This window comes from Manis javanica, chromosome 16, assembly GCF_040802235.1.
Source record: "Manis javanica isolate MJ-LG chromosome 16, MJ_LKY, whole genome shotgun sequence".
Lineage (NCBI taxonomy): Eukaryota > Metazoa > Chordata > Mammalia > Pholidota > Manidae > Manis > Manis javanica.
In genome coordinates, this window is record NC_133171.1 from 64,790,177 (window position 1) to 64,812,349 (window position 22,173).

General features: G+C 39.1%; 1 protein-coding gene across 11 annotated transcripts in view; it reads right to left on the bottom strand.

The window, feature by feature from the left end:
• The window catches only part of LOC118968671 (doublecortin domain-containing protein 2-like), a 147,948-nt gene that overhangs the window by 114,110 nt on the left and 11,665 nt on the right, over positions 1–22,173 (bottom strand). For 5 of the 11 annotated variants that reach the window (XR_012126130.1, XR_012126128.1, XR_012126129.1 and 2 more), the window contains exon 3: positions 4,653–4,743. The exons of 4 other annotated variants lie outside the window; for them this stretch is intronic. The gene's annotated coding sequence lies outside the window, so the exon portion shown is untranslated. The remainder of the gene's footprint in view (positions 1–4,652; positions 4,744–22,173) is intronic. 2 more of the 11 variants (XR_005056450.2, XR_012126126.1) reach the window with 1 other exon arrangement.

Below are 22,173 nucleotides of genomic sequence, written 5' to 3' on the forward strand. Positions count from 1 at the left end.
AAAAATGAACAAGTGGGACTATATTAAGCTGAAAAGCTTCTGTACAGCAAAAGACATCATCAATAGAACAAAAAGGTACCCTACACTATGGGAGAATATATTTATAAATGACAGATCCGATAAAGGCTTGACATCCAAAATATATAAAGAGCTCACCCACCTCAACAAACAAAAAACAAATAATCCAATTAAAAAATGGGCAGAGGAACTGAAGACAGTTTTCTAAAAAAAGAAATACAGATGGCCAATAGACACATGAAAAGATGCTCCACATCGCTAATTATCAGAGAAATGCAAATTAAAACCACAATGAGGTATCACCTCACACCAGTAAGGATGGCTACCATTCAAAAGACCACCAACAACAAATGTTGGTGAGGTTGTGGAGAAAGGGAAATCCTCCTACACTGCTGGTGGGAATATAAATTAGTTCAACCATTGTGGAAAGCAGCATGGAGGTTCCTCAAAATACTCAAAATAGACTTACAATTTGACCCAGGAATTCCACTCCTAGGAATTTACCCTGTAAACGCAGCACTCAAGTTTGAAAAAGACAGATGCACCCCTATGTTTATCGCAGCACTATTTATAATAGCCAAGAACTGGAAGCAACCTAAGTGTCCATCAGTAGATGAATGGATAAAGAAGATGTGGTACATATACACAATGGAATATTACTCAGCCATAAGAAGAAAACAAATCCTACCATTTGCAACAACATGGATGGAGCTAGAGGGTATAAGCCAAGCAGAGAAAGAGAAATACCAAATGATTTCACTCATCTGTGGAGTATAAAAACAAAGGAAAAACTGAAGGAAAAAAACAGCAGCAGAATCACAGAACCCAACAATGGACTAATAGGTACCAAAGGGAAAGGGACTGGGGAGGATGGGTGGGTAGGGAGGGATAAGGGTGGGGAAAAAGAAAGGGGGCATTATGATTAGCATGCATAATGGCGGGGGTGGGAGTAAGGGGAGGGCTGTACAACACAGAGAAGACAAGTAGTGATTCTACAACATTTTGCTATGCTGATGGACAGTGATTGTAAAGGGGTTTGTGGGGGGGACCTGGTATAGGGGAGAGCCTAGTAAACATAATATTCTTCATGTAATTGTAGATTAATGATAACAAAAAAAAGAAAAGGGGGATTACTTCCTGATAAGATAAAACTAACTGTAAATCAATGATTAATGCATGCTTTAAATATCCTTAATTTTGATAATTTAAAGGGTGTCAGATGATCAGCTATGGAAATACATTTTTCTGATAATATTCCTTTCTCTTAAAAAAAAAAAGCAGTTCCTGTGTGGTGATCTCCAATAAGTTCTTCACAATGGTATAAAGGCATATCAAAGTGTGGGCAAAGGGTTTGTTTGTGTTTATACAGAGGATCAAAGCCTAATTTGGCTACCCAGAAAATGAAAGATATGATATGAAGAAGTTCCAACATCAACATAATCTGGAAGAGTCTTTCCAGAAGATGATCATTAAAAGACATCAACAAAGATGCTGGCACTGTTGCAGTTGTAGCTGCATTCATCCCACTGGTTCCTGGAATTGCCATTGGAATAAAGAAGGAGGTATCTAAGCTGGTCTGTGCATACAGTAAAATAACAAATTTGACTGGATCTATACTGTTGGAACTCAACCAGGAATTAGGAGAAGTGCAAGTTGCCTCACTCCAAAATCTTGAGACTACAGACTATCCACTGTTAAAAGAACATATGGGATGTGAACAGTTCCCAGGAATGGGTTGTTGTAAATTGTCTGATTTTTCTCAAACTAATCAATTTCAGTTAGACAATATCCATCATATCATTGATAAGTTTTCACAAATGCCTAGGGTGCCTAACTGATTTTTTTGGTTTCACTGGAGATGGCTGGTAATTGTAGGTCTGCTTTGGTTATGTAGCTGTATTCCTATTATGTTAATGTGTGTATGCAATTTAATTAGTAGTTTAAAACCTATACATGCTTATGTTACTCTACAAGAAGATATGTCAAAGAAATAATCAGTCTTCCCATGCTTTCTTCTGCTACTTCTATAGCTTCTCTTCTTCCTTCTTAATTACAACCCTTAAGTAGAATTTGTGCCTCATATTGAAATTACCAAGTATCATAATTCTTCCAAGTGGTAAATATACCTCAAGACAAATGATGGGCATAGAAGCCACAGGGCATAAATATGCAAAGAAGTAAAAAGTTAACCTTTTCAAAGAATATTGCTTCTCTCTCATTTACCAACTTTACATTTCCCTGTATGGCCCAGGAAGATGACTGGTTAGCCAGAGACGGGTAAGATTCCTCAAGGGAGGAACAACCTAAGACAGGCACAATCGCAGGGGGGCCATCAGGTGAGAAATTAGCGATCAACAGAGGTGAGCCTCAGAACCTCATCCCCCCTGCTTTGAGAGAAATCTTCTGCATCTGTGGATATTTTGTTGCCCTTGTCTAGTTTGGATTAATACTTAGTCTATAGGCACACACCTGATCATCTACATTTGTGCTCTTACAGCACTAAACTATGTTTTCTACCTTTATCTTACGTCTACCTACCACTTCAGCATTTTATTAATAATAATAATAATAAGGGAGAAATGTGGGATTCACATATAAATCAAGTATAAAAATCAAACGAATATTCATATTTGACCTGATTGTTTATAGTTCATAATGTGTGATCAAAACCGAAAGTTTCTGTGACGACTGCCCTTGTACTGTTCACCATGTAAGAACTTACTCACTATGTAAGAATTTGTTCACCATGTAAAAACTTGTTCATTATGCTTCAGAAGATTGGAGACTGTTGAGAATTAGGTTTGGGGTTGATTAATGATTGTGCATTGAGTCCCCTATACAGAATTTTATTGTTAACAACCATTTGATCAATTGTTGGGGATGGCCTTTGTCTTCTCACATGTTTGTAGGCAGAATGGGAAAGCACCTTCCCCCAGGTCTGAACGCAGCATGGGAAAGCACAAGCTTGAGAACAACTGGTGCAGTCCTTGGAAGTTATCTGTCCATGAACACATATCTTGTCCTCGAAGAGGAGCCAAGAATCCTCACTCTGTGACTGTGACAAGGAGCCGCCTTGGCCCCCCTCACCCACATGCCGATGAGGCAGGAATGGAGAACAAAGAACATCCTGTTTACGCATTCCATGAGGAACTGAAGAAGCCTTATTGTTCTTAACTTTGCTGGGCTGCCCTGACATCAATATTGTGCTTGGCTGTTTATTAGATTAGGCTATTTTCTGGAATCATGTATCTCTTTGCTGTATAAATACCCTGGTACCCAGTAAAGCTTTGCTGGAATGCACAGGAGCGTCACCCCTCCCAGTTCTGTCTGTCTTCTCTTTTTTCTCCAGTCTCACCCCCCTGTCACCAGGTCCAGTTCAACTCGGCGCGGCTGGACCACGACAATCAATAAATATGAGAGATGCCCTCTCAAAAAAATAAATAAAATAAAATAAAATAAAATGTATTGTTTGCCAAATAAAAAAAAATGTATAATTTTATTCCCAAAACACTTTTTAAAAAAATCTTAATCTATATTATTGAAGTATATTTATGGGATGATGAAATGTTCTAAAACTAGTGGTGATGCTTAAACAACTCTGAGTATATTAAAAACCATGGACTTATGTATTTCAAAAGGGTGAATTTTATGGTATGTGAATTATCTAAGTAAAGCTGTTTAAAAAAAGAAACAGAAGATATTTAAACAAATACTGATATTTGAAATTTAAATCCTGGTCAGGATCTGAATCTGGGAGGCCCTGCACTAGAGTGCCATTTGCCTGCTTTGCAGAGCCCCTCTGCCTCTGTCTCCCGTTGACTGTCCCACCTTGTCTGGGCTCTCCTGTGAATACCAAAAGCTCCAGTACCGATTTGTTTCACTGTGGTCTAAAACGTACATACTGGTGGTGCCTGGGAAATTGCATGTTGGTAAGAATGTGGAGGCTGGCTGCTGTGGGATCCTAAATGATTCTAGGTCCTGCCAAATTCAAAGCTCACTGATGAGTCAACTTCTGATGGGTGTGTGTGTGTGTAGAAATGAGTTCCCATGTGTGATGGAAATGGCTGCTGTGCACACTGAATTTGAAGCTTCAGATGGTTGGAGCAATGAACTCTTAAAATAAAACCAACATTTAATATTACTTTTGAAGAATTTTTTTCTGACTTTAAAAGTAGCACATGCTTATTACAGAATGTTTAAAACATTGTTTCTTAGTTTCTACACAATCATCAAGGCTTATTAGAAATGCAGATTCCTCAGACCTGCCATGGACCTTAGAACTAAGTCGGAGCCCAGGAATCTGCCTTCTTAGCCAGTCTCCCAGAAGTTCATAGACATATATACTTTAAGAACCACTTGTGTTTAATACAGAAAACTATAAATAAAAAAATTAAAAACACTTGTAATTCTATGCCTTCAAGATCATCACTAGTGGGGCTAATTCCTTACAGCAGTTCCCCTCCACCCCAATGTGTACGTTTGTCTTTACAAGTTTTTAGAATGTGAGTTTAAGTTGGATTTATAGTTTGGTGCCTGCTCTTCTCTGCTTGACATTATACCCTGAGCATTTTCCCACGTTGTTAATATTTTCCAGAAACACAATAATTAAACATTTGACTTTTGGTCCACTTTACCTTGTAGCTGCTCATCTTGTTTCTTGCTGCACCCATGTTTTGTATGTGAGCAGAAGGGTTCCAACTTGGGGGGATTCATTCAGTCTTTCTACTGAAAGGTAGGAGGATTGGAAGGGAATGTAATTTTGGTATCTCCTTAATTTCATATGCAGATAATTTAATGGCCAACTGATAACATAGGGACAATTCTGTTTGGAATTTCCAGAAAATGTTCCATTTTTACTTTTGCCCTGAAGTGAATGTACATGTTCTAAACCATGCTTTTTTCTACATCTGGACCCACCCCTGCCTTTAACATCAGGATAAAGTCACCTCTGCCAGGTTCCTGTATAATCCTATATATCTCATATAGAAGTGGGTCTTTTGTATTTAATTTTTATGTTACTAATCATTAAAATGTAATTGTTAAAATATTTTAAACATCTTTATTGGTACATGTTTCATATACAAGACTTACCTAAGGGGCTACAACTTAACAAATATCAACTACAAAGTGACCTCATAACTCACTTCCTTTATACAGCAATAATCATGACTACAGTGTTTATTAATGTAATACATTTTGAGTTTTGGATGACCACTTTGTATCAAAAGATGTGCCAATCATGAATAAAATTAGTTTTCTCCAAAATACATAAAAGCAATAGCCCTAAATTTCCTAGGTGGAGATTATTCTAGGTATGGTCATTTACAAAGTTTCAAGAAAGAAATATGCAAGTTATTTTGTGTTTTTTCCTGGCCACTTTAAGAGTAATTCACTTCCAGCAAGTATTAAAATGTCCATCTTCTTTCTTCTTTGACAGATGCCAGAGATGTAGAGCAATTGAGCAAGAACAAAGTGACACATATTCTGTCTGTCCACGATAGTGCCAGGCCTATGTTGGAGGTAGGAGAGTCACGCTGTGTCTTCCTTTGTGTTTGTGGGCATGTATGGGACATTAATGCATGCAAGTGTTCCCTCTGACACCAGTGTGCTCCTATGATTGTTGGCTATGTTGATTTCATGATCAGACCATGTTTATGTCTTTGCCCTGTCTATGGCATGGCGGCAGGGTGTGTCTTCTGGTTGTATTCCTGTTGCATCTATCATGGCATTTTTGGCTAACTGCCCAAGAATAAGCTGATGCTGCACTTCCCTCTGGATCTTAAGGACATTTAAAACCCATTTTCATTCCTTTCAAAATTATCTCGTTTTAGAATCCAAAAGAATTCAGACTGCTTATTTTCTGATTTTTTCCATTTAAGCTCAATTATAGCTATCTACTACTTGCATTTAGGAATAAAAGACAGTAGAAGAAAAAATGGTCACTGGAGATTCTCCAGGGCAACTCTGGTACAGAGACTGCCAATGTAGAAGCTGTTGTTTATTGTCTTAGATTTTGGAGTAAAAAGGGCATGTCTGCCTGTACACTAATTCCAAAAACATCATCAATTTTACGTAATGGACCGTTTGAGTGGTTGGCCAGGAGTAAAATCTATTTCTGTTTATTAGCCTCAACAGAGCCCAGGTTACCTGTTTTTAGAAAATAATTCGTTTGTGGTTGTGATGCATATGTGTTTTTCTCTTTAGGGTGGAGTGTTGGAAATGGAGGGATGACTTGTTCTGAAAGAAATAATCCTAGCTCAAGGTGCTTTCATTTAATTTCACATTACACAAGAGTAGGTAATATACTTTTTATTTTAAATATATCTACTTTCCTTAGCCATCAGAGCTACTAGATTTCAGTTAGTGTAAAACAAATGAGACCAAGGAATAGTGAGTGATTTGTTGAACGTTGTACCAGGGGAACCATTAGGTGGGGAACAAACCTTAGTTCACTCCTCCAGCTCTGTGAGCTCGCCCTTCCTGCTGTTGTTTGAGCCCATGGCTTTCTGGTATGGGGCTGTAATATGTGTTGAAGTGTGATTTTATTGAAACCAGCAAAGCACATCATTTTATTGGAGTTCTCTGAAAACTGCTACACCATGTTTTCATCTATCAACAATAGTTTATTTGCAGTAGAGCCAGTAAGGCTAAGATGAAAAGTTAAACACAAACTGGTCATGATTGACTTCCTCTTAAATCACAAGATGAGGCTTGAGGTTTCCTTTATTTTAATAAATTGCATAGATGTCCTTCTCCCCTCACCCTCCAGGCCTGCCTCGCCTGTCTCCTTTGTGCTCCATTTAATGGAGCACATTGCCATGCATGGATATGGCCCTTAAATCTGTTCACATAACTTCTGTCTAGATACAGGATCTTCATGTGTTAGAAGGGAAAGCTCCAGCCCTTATCTGTCCAGCCTTCCATGTTACAGGCAGGGAAATGAAGGGCTGGAAAGTAAAACAAGTGGGGCTGTAACCTGGTATAAAGAGACCACTATTTGAGTAAAAACTTCAGTGCTGTGGGTAAACTGTGTTCCCTCATCAGTGACACACTGCACATCCTTTTTAGTCCCTGCATATCTCAGCCTGTGAGACAAATTCTGTCTTGGAAAAAGAAAGGAAAATTATTTGTCTCAGGGATGACTTTTCCTTGGTGACATCCTAGTATAGTCTTTGAGTGCTATTATCACCTCAGCTTGATAGTAAGTGCTTTCCTGTGAGTTCATATTTATTAAGGGTTAGACCACTTTATAGCATGACATAGTTTAATATTGCCCTTCTTTTATTCATTTTTAACTTCACAAGTTATTCATCAATACATTCTTACACAAAGAACTAAAACAATAGCCTTTCTGATTGCACAACTGGGGAAAACTGAGGCACACAATTATCTGAACTGGCATGCTCACAACTCATATGAAGTCATTGGGAGAGAGATGGTTTACATGCCTACTGCTCTTTGACATAGAAATACTAGCTGAACTGGGTCCTAGAGGTCACCTACCTGATTCTATTGCTGTGTAGAAAAGGAAGCTGAAGTTCCGAGACACAAAGGGACTTGCCCATGATTCCACAGCTGGTCTAGGTGGCTTGATGGGAACCTTCATCTCCTTTCTCAGACCAGAGATTTTCCCAGAATGCCTTACTGCTTTGGTGTTCTCCTAGCATGACTGATGCTTCTGATTTTGCTGGCAGTATTAATAGATATTGGCATTTCAGCTTCGGAAAGGGTCCCAGAAGTTCAGATCTTTGGCTCTCTGCCTAATGCGTAAAGGCTGTTTTCTGTCTTAAATTTCAGATTCAGTTCCAGAAGCCATGATCTCATGTAGCCTGAGATAAGTTAGGGAAATTGTTTGTTTGGAGTCAGTAGGGAATTGATGGGTGGATTTTATTCTTCAGCATTCCCATGTTTTGCTGGCCTTGGTCCTTGGAGAGCAAGGGCAGGGATGGAGGTGTGAGGGTAGATTGTGTGCAGAGCCTGGTGAGGGGGTCTAATGCAGGATGGAAGGGTAGGGGTAGGAGGGAACAGAGCTGGGACATCCTGCATTTTCTGAAATCTTCAAAAGTGTGCACATTTATCAAATGGTCCCTTGTACTCTGGGCAGCACCAGCTTGGAACTGGGCTGGAAGCGGAGAGGTCATTACTAAGATTGAAGGTGTCAGTCATACAACTTCTGTGAAGGAGTTCTGTGACCCCTGCTGCCATGGAGCTCTGTACTGGGCTCTACAGTATAGGTAGCCCTTTGCCTTATTTCCAACAAATATCTGATGGTTTTAAAAGCACTGCCTGCTTAGCATCAACTTTTGAGGCTTTTAAAATCTGTAGGTCTGCTGTTATTGCCATGGAGGCTAAGTGAGAGAGGGCAGTCATGTTGTTCAGTGCAGTTTCTAGAACAGAGCTCATGGGTCAGGGGCTTAGTGAGGATTCTCAAGAGATAGATTATTGAACGGTAAGCCGTTCAATAATGCTTTGCAGAAAATAAATAAGTTTCAGGAATTTATCATGTCATAGGCCCCTTTGGAAGATTCACAGCTGTATTGACAGCATAAAGGCTCTCAAGCTCTGCATTGAACACATGTATTTGTCAGTCTTTTTGAGCAGGGAACTAGTTTGTGTGTGTGCATGCTTAGGTGACACACCACTTAATAACACCCCATGGAACTATATTCTACTGGATCCAGATTCAGGAGGACCCAGGAGAGGGGTCTATTGGCCCTTGGAGTCCAGGTGAGTCTCTTGGATGAGTGCACGTCCAGTGGGATGCTCTCATGACTGGTAAACTAAAGCAGCTGGGGTCAAGGAGATGGTACCAAGTCTGACCTTGTTGTGGCTGAGGCTGCCTAGTGTGAATGTGAAGCCTAGTATCGGATAATGGGAGATTGCACAGTGTGTGTGCCTGTTACATCCTCTCAGGTGGTAATGATTTGTAACCTGTTAATGGCACTTCATCAGTGACAAGACTTCTATAAACTGCACCTGCTGTGAAAGGCCTCATGACTATGCTGAAGACATCTTTAGCTACTATGCATTTATTGACTTCACTTCGGAAGGACTTTGTGCAACTATTGACTTAGTTTATTTTAGTTACATTATATCTGATTCTCCTTCATTTGGGTAATTTTTGATAGGGTTTCTCAGCATAGCATAGCAGAGTCTTGCCCTCTCCCTAGCATCCCAGTATGCAGAAGAAAATGAAAGAGTGGAAGGTGCTGATCTCAGGCCTCTGGACATTGGATGGAGCCAGGTGGACTTGGATGCTTATCTGGTAGATGAGACAAGATTTCTTTATTCTCTGAACCATGGGGTAGGTGGTCAGCCATGAGAAAGAGGCCCAAGTCTCCAATTAGTGTTTCTTTGGAAGAGTATCTGAGATTTTCCAGAATGAAGATTCTTAGGAACATGCTAGAAACTAGGAAACCTTCATCTTCACCTGAGTCAACCCTAAACTGACATCAGATTCTTAAGAGCTCTGACTCCATTTACATGCCTACTGCTCTTTGACATAGAAATACTAGCTGAACTGGGTCCTGGAGATCACCTACCTGACTCTACTGCTGTGTAGAAAAGGAAGCTGAAGTTCCAAGACACAAAGGGACTGGGGTATTTTTTGCCAAAATTAACAAGTTAATAAAAACATTACCAATAAATGAAAGTCATTGGGCGAGAGGGGTCCAACCATGCATATCCTTACCAAAAAACACTGCATTTTATGAAGCCATCACAGCACACAGACTTTTAACTTTGAATATAAGATTTAAACACACTGGAAAAAGATGAAATAAGAAGCTGGCTGCTGAAGTGTGTTTTTATAAAATCATGTTTAATAAGCACAGTGCAGGCTATAAAAGGAACATGCAAAGATTAGTGAATAAAATAAGACAATAAATAAATTAAGACAGGAGAAATTAAGAGAGGCAGGATGGAGATTACCAAAATGCTGAATATATGACTTCAAGAAAGAAGAGAAAAAATATTTGGAAAAAATGTAAGTGTGAACTACTAAAAAAATTGAGCATACTAGATGGAAGTATGCCTAAGGCTAAATAGCTGTCACCAGAGAAAATAAAACCACAGCAAAGAAAGTAGACTGACCAAATACAAACTAAAGGCAAAATAAAATCAGCTATCCACAAAATCAGTCAAGGGAAACACAAAGAGTACAGAATAAAAAACCTAACATATAAAGAGTGGAGGAGGAAGAAAAGGAATCATTAGATGGTGTTTAGAATAGCATAATAAATGAGTGAAATTAGATGGTGAGATAGTAAAGAAGCTACCCTTGAACCTTTGCTAGCCACGAAACCAAAGCCTGCAAAGACAATAAGTACATATCTATCAATAATCACCCTAAATGTAAATTGACTGAATGCACCAATCAAAAGACACAGAGTAACAGAATGGATAAAAAGCAAGACCCATCTATATGCTGCCTACAAGAGACTCACCTCAAACCCAAAGACATACACAGACAAAAAGTGAAGGGATGGAAAAATATATTTCATGCAAACAGTAGGGAGAAAAAGGCAGGTGTTGCAGTACTTGTATCAGACAAAATAGACTTCAAAACAAAAAAGTAACAAGAGACAAAGAAGGAAAATACATAATGATAAAGGGGTCAGTCCAACAAGAGGATATAAGCATTATAAATATCTATGCACCCAACATAGGAGCACCAACATATATGAAACAAATACCAACAGAATTAAAGGAGGAAATAGAATGCAATGCATTCATTTTAGGAGACTTCAACACACCACTCACTCTGAAGGACATATCAACCAGACAGAAAATAAGTAAGGACACGGAGGCACTGAACAACAAATTAGAACAGATGGATCTAACAGACATCTACAGAACTCTGCACCCAAAAGCAGCAGGATACACATTCTTCTCAAGTGCACATGGAACATTTTCCAGAATAGACCACATACTAGGCCACAGAAAGAGCCTCAGTAAATTCAAAAAGATTGAAATTGTACCAACCAACTTCTCAGATCACAAAGGTATAAAACTAGAAATAAGTTGTACAAAGAAAACAAAAAGGCTCACACACACATGGAGGCTTAAGAACATGCTCCTAAATAATCAATGGATCAATGACCAAATTAAAACAGAGATCAAGCAATATATGGAGATAAATGAAAACAACAGCACAATGCCCCAACTTCTGTGGGACGTGGCAAAGGCAGTTCTAAGAGGAAAGTATATAGCAATCCAGGCCTATTTAAAGAAGGAAGAACAATCCCAAATGAATAGTCTAAAGTCACAATTATTGAAACATGCAAAAGAAGAACACAGGAGGCCCAAAGTCAGCAGAAGGAGGGACATAATAAGATCAGAGAAGAAATAAATAAAATTGAGAAGAATAAAAGAATAGAAAAAAATCAATGAAATAAGAGCTGGTTCTTTGAACAAAATAGATAAACCACAGCCAGACTTATTAAGAGAAAAAGAGAATCTACACATAAAAACAGAATCAGAAATGAGAAAGGAAAAATCATAAAGGACACCACAGAAATACAAAGAATTATTAGAGAATACTAATGAAAATCTATATGCTAACAAACTGGATAACCTATGAGAAATGGACAACTTTCTAGAAAAATACAACCTTCCAAGACTGACCAAGGAAGAAACAGAAAATCTAAACAGACCAATTACCAGCAAGAAAATTGAATAAGTGATCAAAAAACTACCCAAGAACAAAACTGCCAGCCCAGATGGATTCACTGTTTAATTTTATCAGACATTGATCAGAGAAGACATATACCCATTCTCCGTAAAGTTTTCCAAAAAACAGAAGAGGACAGAATACTTCCAAACTCTTTCTATGAAGCCAGCATCACTCTAATACCAAAACCAGGCAAAGAAACCATCAAAAAAAGAAAACTACACACCAATATCCCTGATGAACATAGATGCAAAAATACTCAACAAAATATTAGCAAACCGAATTCAAAAATACATCAAGAGGATCATACACCATGACCAAATGGGATTCATCCCAGGGATGCAAGGATGGTACAACATTAAAAAATCCATCAACATCATTCAGCACATCAACAAAAAGAAGGACTAAAACCACATGATCATCTCCATAGATGTTGAAAAAGCATCTCACAAAATTCAACATCCATTCATGATAAAAACTCTTAACAAAATGGGTATAGAGGGCAAGTACCTCAACATAAAAAAGGCCATATATGATAAATCCCTATCAAAATATCAATGTCAATTGATATATGATAAAGGAGCCATGGATATACAATGGGGGAATGACTGTCTCTTCAACAACTGGTGTTGGCAAAACTGGACAACTACATGTAAGAGAATGAAACTGGATTATTGTCTAACCCCATACACAAAAGTAAACTCAGAATGGATCAAAGATCTGAATGTAAGTCACAAAACCATAAAACTCTTAGAAGAAAACACAGGCAAAACTTTCTTGGACATAAACACAAGCAACTTCTTCATAAACATATCTCCCCAGACAAGGGAAACAAAAGCAAAAATGAACAAGTGGGACTGTATCAAACTAAAAAGCTTCTGTACAGCAAAGGACACTATCAGTAGAACAAAAAGTATGGGAGAATATATTAATAAATGACATATCTGATAAGGGGTTGACATCCAAAATATATGAAGAGCTCACACAGCTCAACAAACAAAAAGCAAATAATCCAATTAAAAAATGGGCAGAGGAGCTGAGCAGACAGTTCTCCAAAGAAGAAATTCAGATGGCCAACAGGCACATGAAAAGATGCTCTACATTGCTAATCATCAGAGAAATGCAAATTAAAACCACAATGAGATATATCACCTCACACCAGTTAGGACAGCCACCATCCAAAAGACAAACAACAACAAATGTTGGCGAGGTTGTGGAGAAAGGGGAACCCTCCTACACTGTTGGTGGGAATGTAAATTCAATTATTGTGGAAAGCAGTATGGAGGTTCCTCAAAAAGCTCAAAATAGAAATACCATTTGACCCAGGAATCCCACTTCTAGGAATTTACCCTAAGAATGGAGGAACCCAGTTTGAAAGAGACATATGCACCTCTGTATTTATCACAGCACTATTTACAATAGCCAAGAAATAGAAGCAACCTAAGTGTCCATCAGTAGATGAATGGATAAAGAAGATGTGGTATGTATACACAATGGAATATTATTCAGCCATAAGAAGAAAACAAATACTACCATTTGCAACAACATGGATGGAGCTAGAGGATATTATGCCCAGTGAAATAAGCCAGGTGGAGGAAGACAAGTATCAGATGATTTCACTCATCTGTGGAGCATAAGAACAAAGTAAAAACTGAAGGAACAAAACAGCAGCAGACTCAGAACTCAAGAATGGACTCACAGTTACCAAAGGGAAAGGGACTGGGGAGGATGGGTGGGAAGGGAGGGATAAGGGGCATTATGATTAGCGCACATAATGTTGGGGGGCACGGGGAAGGCAGTATAGCACAGAGAAGACAAGTGGTGATTCTATAGCATCTTACTACACTGATGGACAGTGACTGTAATGGGGTATGTGGGTGGGGACTTAATAATGGGGGGAGTCTAGTAACCCTAATGTTGCTCATGTAATTGTATATTAATGATACCAAAAAAATTAAGCATGCAAGTTATTAAACAATTGTACTTAGAATTAACCTCTCTATATTAAATCTAAATACATGTATTTGTATATAATATTTAGATGTATCTAGAAATATCTAGTTGTAAAATTTTTAGCAATATCTGGACATATCTAAATGCTTTTCAGTATTTTTGTCATAATTATATGAAGTCTTTCTTTTAGATTATCTGCATCGTGAATGTTCAATTTTATCAAGACTAAGTGTTACATGTTAGTAGTATGTTTCTATTGAGTCCAAGTGACAAATTATATTGCAGAATATCAATTAAATGGCTCCTTCTTGTTATTTTCCTTGTATTGGCAATATTCTACAGGACAGGAAAAAGTTTCCAGCGCAGAGTGGTGCTTCCTCAGCAACCAGAAAACCAAGAATGAGAAAGTGTTTATGGATTAGAATGAACCAATTAATTATATAGTGTAGTTAAATCTGAAAGCAATTACTTGAAAAATCTGTTCTTCATTTTGGGATTCTACAGGATAAGATATGGAAAGAAGGAGAGCCTCTGTGCTAAACCAAAAAGGCATCATCAAACACACCCACACCTGAAGGTGTGCAAAACTGTCTAAACGCTGAAAGTGAAACAAATTCCTGGTGTAGAAGATTGCATTTCCTAAAAATGGCCACAGCAGTGTTTCTGACCCACTTCCTTCTCCAGGGTCTTGCCACCTGCCCCCCTCCCTCCTCTCCCACTCTCTTTCACTCACTCAGCACTCATCCCGTTAAACCACCACCATTCTGTGAAGAAGCCAAATCTGGCTCCCCACAGGGAGAGACCCCACGGGACAGGGAAGCAGAGGAGGAACTGAGGCACAGCTGACAGCATGTGTCAGCCACCAGCACCCACATGAGCGAACATGCCCTCAACAGATCCCAGCCTGCAGCTCTCAAAGCTGCATCTCGGGCTCCAGGCATCACGGAGCAGAGAAAAACCATCCCTGCTACACCCTCCCTGAATTTCTGACACACAGCATCCATAAGCAAAATAAATCATTGCCTTATGCTACTAGATTTGGGGTAATTTATTGTGCACCCTGAATAACTGGAATGCCTTGTTTAAAAAACAATCATAAGAAGTTAAACATGAAGGAAACGGAAGTATTTAAAGCAAAAACTGTCTACAGCCATTTTCATATACCAAGAAAGTAGCATGATTACTATTCATTAAATAAATAATTCTGTGTGCCAGGCACTGTGTTTGATGCCTTGGGTGGTACACAGAGGAGTATAAGCAGGCACGACACCTGACATCCTAGAGTTCACAGTCTAAGGGGAGAGATACATTTGAATCCACTACTCCAACTCACAAAGGTGAGTTCATTTATAGCAAGTGCTAAAAAAGAGAAAGGCCCCATGTGCACCAACAATTGGGGACGAGGTCCAGTCAGGACGGTCAGAGAGGGCGTGCCTGCGGAAGTGGCGTTTGGCTGGGGTAAGTGTGAGCGAAAGAGGCAGAGGGAGGAATGGGGAAGGATGAGCCAAATGCAGTGAACAGCCAAAGGCAAAAGCCCCAAGATAAGAGCTCCAAGAGGTGCACCGTGAGCCAAAGGCCGGCAGTCCCACAGCACCGTGTCCGCTGCATTCTTTTCTTCCAGGCAATCCAAAGTCTTCTCCAGTTTCAGGTGAGAGAAAAACAAACTCCACCTTTTACTGTGGGAGTGGTAATGGCGAGAACATAAAGCAAAGAAAGTGGTGGAAGAGTGGGTCTGGAAGGGTATGAGGCACAGGATGGCACCATTCAGATTTTACTGACCACCACCAAAGCAAGGACTACATCTTGCACTGTAACCTGATTCACACAACACACACTGATTCAAAATCACCATTTCACAAAACAGTACATAACCCTTGCTACGAAATGGCAATCTAATATTGTCTATTTTATTTTTGTACATATTTGTCACAACTAAATTGGCTTTCAACATACTAAACATCATGACCTGATGTTTGGAAAACACCAACCTACGGCATTATGGGCTATGTTAAGGCATTTATCTCTATGCCGAGAAAAATAGGAAGTCACTGAAGATTTTAAAATCTTAATATTTGAAGAACAACTCAAAGATTTAATAACACAAAAAAGTTCATGTTATGCTATTTTACTTACTGATATATTTCCTTTTTCATGTGTTTATGTAATGATGATCTCAACCATTTGTAAAACACCTACTCTTCGGTCACTCCAGGGGGAAGGATTGATAAGTATCACCTAGCATCTGCAGAGGGCTTTACAGTCAATGGGGCACTTAAATGTGTGCATCGTCTCCTTTTGGCCATGGTCTGCAAAAGCAGCGAGTATGATGTCTTATTCCATTTACCAGCTACTCGATTCATATGAGCCTTATTACCATCAGAAGCAATGTGGTAAAACTTCCATCCATTGAGTTCCACCAATATAAGTGGCACAGTGCCAGGAATTTAGTATACACCTACATGTTTTTAATCTTCACAACAGTTCTTTTAAGAAGGTATTATTATTTTCACATTGCAGATGAAGAATGTGAAGTCCATAGAGATCAAGTGACTTATACCTTGAGATACTGGGGGCAGGGGCCAATGCAGTTTGTCTCCAACACATGGTGCATTCCCTCTTCCCTTCCTCCAATCCTACAAAGTTGCTTTGTTTGCCTGGTAACTTGGTAGATGTTACTCAAGCCATCTGGTCAGAAATGCTAAAGGAACAAAATGGCCTTTTGACAGTAAACATCATGAAAATAAAAATAAATAATTCATGATTCTTGGCTCAATATCTCTTTCTCTAATCTCTTTGCACTCTGTAGTAAATTTCCATGTAAAAATATCTTTAGTTTCCTGTGAGAGTCCTTTTATAAGCAGACACATAAAAGCCACTTCAAGTGCTGTATTGGAAACATTCAACAGAAATATTCTGTCCTATGGGGAATATTAGCAAAGGCAAAAAGAAGGCCAATAGAAAATGCAACTAAAATAACTCTAGGCAAGGACGGCTTGTTAAAGAAGAACATTAAGGAAAATGAAAGAAAACTGTGCCCCTTTTTTGGATTCAATTCCTAATTTTAGTCTTCCTTTATATATCTTCTCCTTCCTATCATCATTAAAGCATAAATAAATAAAACCCTTCACCCTCAAAATGCCCTTTCAAGAACAAGAAGACATCCAATGATCATTTCCATTTAATTGTCAGCTCAGTAGAAAATGCTTCTCTCTGCACTAACTCACAATATACCAACACACAGTCCCTCCTGACTGAGGTTTGCAAGACCATGACTTAGTCAACAATTTCCTCCTCTGTAAAATGGGATGAAAACAATCCCTACTTCATAAGGTTGTTGGGAAGATTAAATCAGGTAGTATTTGTAAAGTGCCTAAACCCTACTAAGCACACAGTAAAGAAATACACACTCATGCACACTCACAGTCACACACTCATGGTGAGGTTTGGTTTCAGACATCTTCAAGCATTCGAATTGACTCAATGTTCAGACCGTTAAAACTTCAAATATTTCTGCTGCTGTTATCTAAGAACAAACATTTTCCCTGTCTCAATGAATCCAGCTGTCCAAGACAGAAATTCAAGAATTGTCCAGTGAATTTCTCTTCATTATTCCCAAATCCACTGGTCACTAAGTCCTACCTCTCAAAGCTGATCCTTCTACCTTTTCCACAGCCTCTCCCATCACAAGTACCACATTCATGCCTAATGCGTGGTCTTCTGGCCCCCAAACTTGCTGCAGCAGCAAGAGTGATAATATCAATTCCCTGCTGAAACCCCTTCCATAACTTCCAATCGGTTTCAGAGAAAGTCAAAACGCCTAAAAGCCTTAGTCCCTTTCTAATGCCTCCATCCCCACCCTCGCAGCCCAGTGCTTTCCCATGCTTCAGCCAAACAGGATCCATGCACAGCTGTGAATGTGCCATGCACTCCCGTATCTGCAGACATACACACATGCCTTTGCCTGGAACCCTCTTTCTCCCCATCTGCCTGGCTGAAATCTACTCATCCCCGCTAGGTCTCCACTCAAATGCCACTTCTTCCAGAAAGCTTCTGGAGATTCCCCTAGCCTGTAGGACCTGCCTCTTGGGCTCTTGGGCACCTGTGCCACTGTACTACCCCCATACAGCAGGCTTCATTATGAAGGCTTGTCTGTTCACCTACCTTCCCACTAGACCACAAGCTTCACGAAAGTCGTGACCTTGTCTGGCTTCCTCACCACTGTAAACCCAATTAGCATGAAGCCTGGCACATAAATCCTAGCTCAAAACTTTTTTGATGAAAAAATGCGTGATATTAATATTTTCTTACCAAAAAGAGCCATAAATTTGTGATTAGTGATATTTCCTTGAGCTCCAAACCCTCCTACATGAAAACATGCCTGAAATAAGAGCAGAGACAGAGCAATTCACCTCCAGACTCCCCTTTCCCAGATACCGCAAACAAAGCCATCTACCGTAATCCTTTAGGAGCACCTAAATGGTAGAGAAAGAATGCCATTGTGATTTCTAATTCTGTCCATATGCTCAGAGTAATCACATGGTGCCTGGGACACACAAGCTAAACTAACATTGCTACAGATTAAAATGCAGATCTCTAATGAAGGCTGTTATTTCCAGGAATGAACGTATTTATGATAACCATTGGACAGGAACTCCTGACACCCAGTCCAGTGCACACTACTCCGCTGACTTGACTCTTGTCACACAGAGCACAGGGAATTCCCAAACTGATGGGGAACCACAATTTGAACATGGTTGTATATAAGCAATTGAATTAGGGGAGTGGAGGAAGGGAAGGGAGTTTAGAAATAAGTAAGAGTCACTAAGTAATAATGCTGAAAATCCTGAAGGGCAGATCACATTGCCCATACTTCATCACATACATATATACCCACGCAAATGCGTTTAGATGGACTGATAGGTGAGAAGAACCAAGTTAATCAATATAATTGATAAAATAATTGAAACAGGAATAACACAAGGGAATAGCAATCTGATTAGCAGAAGTGCCAGCTAGAAGAAAGGTAATTTAATCCAATTTCTGTACACTATTTGACTAAATTAAATATTAGCCAACTGAGCATTTGTGAGAAATAAGCTATATATTTGCATGTATTTGCAAAAGACATACTAAAAGAATCTCTTTGATACATCTATGACGTAAAGATTGATATTTCAAACCACTTTTTAAAATCTAGCTTTTAAAAACCAGCTGTGGAAGTTTCCATATTAGCTAATGCAAAACTTGTAGTGCTGGAAATTGAGTTAATTTTTTTCACTTCTAGGAAAACAGTCTGTGAATACAGAATTTTATCAATTAACATTTAGTTTAAGTACAACTTGGATAATATTAATGGCTTGTTTTATAAAATTTTCTAAGAGTTGGCAGCTCAGTTACATTAGGGTGTATATTTGAAATAGCAAGGATGGACAAGGAGGCTCATAAATCTCTGAAACTCAGAAAGTTTGCATTTGCTGCTAGAAGGCGAGAGGAAAACAACAAAATCGCCTAGGCTGCCATCAGAAATTCCCTGGAGAGAAATGTTAAACATTAGACACTGCAAATATACCCAGGCAGCTTGGTGTCCCCTCTCCCACAATCCTTTGCCACTTAGTTTTGCCCCCCCCCCCCCCGTAACAGATGGGCTGAAACTGACTTTATTTCAAAAATTCAAACATCCAAACTATGTAATCATGGGGTAACTTCTGAGCTTCATCTGTCTGGCTGCTTATAAAGAAGTCTTTTATAATGATACATAGGAATTGTCACTGCTGACCAGGCCAGACGTTAGGCTCAGTCTGCATAGGCCAGGCTGAGACCAACCAAACGCCAATACAGCCCTACCTTAAAAGGACCTCCACCCATCCATTTTAAGTGCACTGAAATTCATTTTATTTAGTACATAAAGGTAAGACTGTTGACCTGTTACCTGTAAACAGAGACCACTGTTGTTTTTCCAGGGTGCTGATAGATGTAAGCTAAATTATACAAACGCTCTCGCCAGCCAGTGACTTACGCACCACCACACTTGAGAGGACAGCTGGATGGCTGGAGGCCAGACTGGGGTCTGCGTCCCAGCAGAACCAAGAGGCCTGTGGGGTGAGCCCAGATCCTCCTTCCTTGGCAAGGTGTTCTTAACATGCTTTCCCAGGAAATAGCTAAGGATTTCTTGCTACTCTGTGCTACTCTGGATTTTTGAAACAGTTTCCACAAGTTAGGCATTTAACAAACACATACACACACACAGAATTTGTTCTAAATTAAAGAGAAATAAAAGTGTAAGTGCCTAAACTGACAAGTTTTTACATCCTGATAAAAAATCATAATGTTATTACAGATGACTTTATATGCTTATTTCTTATTACTGAAACTCCTCTGAGTTTCACTTCCCTTATTCCTTTAAGGTACTGCCCCTCTTAGGTTTTCTTTTCTGGACTTACAATGATGAGAAAAACTGCAACAGCTCTTCAAATGGCTACCAGATGTGTGCCGGGACTGGGCTGCCAAAAGCTCTAGATGCAAGAGCCACCCTCCAAAACAGGAAGGGCCTCCAAACTCGCCACTTTCATGGTGTTGCTTTTTAAAAATTCTGCCTGGAAATGCCAGCAAATCACATCCGCACCACTCATTTACACTGAGGAACTCTGAAACTGGAGAAATCACAGCGGGAGGTGCCACACAGGGGCTGGGGAGGGGGACCCCAGCCGGTTTGCCCTACTCGCTGCCTCTCTGAGGGAAGGTGGGGCCTGGCACCAGCCCTTTGGCTCCAAGGGAGGCTCTTGCAGCAGCAGTCCAACCCTCAGAGCCTTGGACTGCCAGGCGCTTTGGGATTCAAGCCCATCTCAGTTCAGCTCCACCGTCTTGGTATACAACTGAAATATGCATGTCAGAAGAATCTATTTATGTTTAGAAATAGAAATGAGATGTGGCACTTTCTTTCAATATATGTTTAGTAGTTCCACCGATTTAAAAAGGTTTTTTTTTCCAATTTGACCTAAATTCTTCAACCTCCACACCACAGCTTAATGTTTTTCCCCCTCTTTGGTACCCAGCTCTGACAAAGAGCTAGTTCCCATTTTCTTTATAAGCACTGAAGCCAATTATTAATTAAGTCTATAATTTTCTTCCCTTGGACTAATAATCTCTGTTTTTCAATCTTCTTATTCTTCTTTGTGTATCTTATCACTCAAACCTCTTTCCAGAGTCCTCCTACAATTACCTTGTTGTCATTTCTGATAGACATATAATATCTTTTTATTCTGTATGGCTAGAATCTAGCCCACTCACTGCCTGGCAACCAGTAGGCTCATGAGAAATATTCTTGAGAAAACGTGAAATCACAGATGAGCATCATTCAATAAATGGTTGAGTATAATTTATGTCTTCATTGGCTACACTTCGCTATTTATTTAGCACATTTTCCTACTATTCCTACTACGTGGAAATAATTATATTTCCATCATGAACAGTCCCTTTGACTTCACCAGAAAACTCAATAAGCTCATGCTAATGATTATCCTAAATATGTATTTATTTTATTATAGTAGGTACACAAATATCCATCAACCAAAACCTTGCTACACCTTGGCAGAATTTCAAATCATGTTTCATTCTTAAAATTTCATCTTTTATATTTCAAATCCCACGCAGTATGAGAACAAGATCTTCTCTGTTCATAGATTTTGCTGTTTGAGTTGCCAGTGGACTTTATTTTAGTGAAACTTCCTAGTGAGAATGGTTTGATACTTCATTTAAGTAGGATGTTTAATCATACAAATTTAGTTAGCAACTTGTTTTAGTAGATACTTTTTTCTATTTTTTTCTTATAAGGTTTTTTCTAAATGTTTATTAAATTTGTTTGCTTAGAACAGCTTTTTACTATAAAAATCTAATACATATGTCATATAATTTCATAAATGTTCAATTTCCTAAATTCATATTGAAATGCCAAATAAAGAATACAAGATGTTTAGAACAAATGCCATGGCACATGTTAATGGACAAACTAAAATCAACCATTTTGCTTTTGATCAGAGCTGATAAGGATTATCAATGGATATTCTTTATTACACCAATATTTCCCAGGCTAACATAAATACTTCTTTCTCATTCTTATTCAAATACACACACACGGCTCAATACTGAGAAATAGGTCAAATTAGAAAGTGTGAGTGAGAAATGAAATACATCCAGTTGTTCTCCAACAGGAAGCTCTGTCTTCACAGGGCTTGGGCAGGGCCACACTCGTGTGAGACCCACCACGACCACTGCTGTGAACTGGCTGTCCTTAAAAGAATGCTTCTCACTTAGCAGTTACTTTAGAGAGGAGGGGGAAAGGTAGAAAATAAAAGATTAGGGATGATCTTAAATTGGAAGAATTCACAAAAGTTGTTTTATTTTCTTCCGTTCTTAAGTAAATGAGTAAAACTGACTAACATAATCTGGTAATCTTCCCTTAAATTAAAGAAAGAAGTATTCAGGAGTTTAGCTATTTAAGTAGTTCCCCCTTTGAGCCCAGAATTCCCAGGCTA